Source organism: Microtus ochrogaster, unplaced genomic scaffold (assembly GCF_000317375.1).
Source record: "Microtus ochrogaster isolate Prairie Vole_2 unplaced genomic scaffold, MicOch1.0 UNK44, whole genome shotgun sequence".
NCBI lineage: Eukaryota > Metazoa > Chordata > Mammalia > Rodentia > Cricetidae > Microtus > Microtus ochrogaster.
Window position 1 is genome coordinate 110,086 of NW_004949142.1, and position 582 is coordinate 110,667.

General features: G+C 47.1%; 1 protein-coding gene across 1 annotated transcript in view; it reads left to right on the forward strand.

Moving 5' to 3' along the window:
• Ttc25 (tetratricopeptide repeat domain 25) overlaps positions 1 to 582 on the forward strand; it is a 39,190-nt gene that overhangs the window by 36,716 nt on the left and 1,892 nt on the right. The window lies entirely within an intron of this gene.

Sequence of the window (582 nt, forward strand, 5' to 3'; positions counted from 1 at the left end):
ACACAACCAGTACACACATCCAGTATACACAACCAGTACACACATCCAGTACACACAACCAGTACACACATCCAGTACACACATCCAGTACACACATCCAGTACACACATCCAGACCACACATCCAGTACACACATCCAGAACACACATCCAGTACCCACATCCAGTACACACATTCAGTATACACAACCAGTACACACATCCAGTACACACATCCAGACCACACACCCAGACCACACATCCAGTATACACAACCAGTACATGCATCCAGACCACACACCCAGTACACACATGCAGGTACTGTGTCCAGTGACACCCTCTGAGACAACTATGACAGAACTTCCTCGAGACCCCACAGAAAGCAGGGTCTGGACGATGCTTGTAATCCCAGCTGAGGTAGAAGGTTGTGAATTGCAGGAGGACCATGATTTTGAGAGGAGCTTGGACTACATAGTGGGACCCTATTTCAAAACAGACCAACCAGCCTGGTATGGTGGTGCATGCTTGTAATCCCAGCACTTGGAAAGCAGAGGCAGGAGGATCAAAAATTTGAAGGCAGCCAGGGATTAAAAAAAAAAAAAAA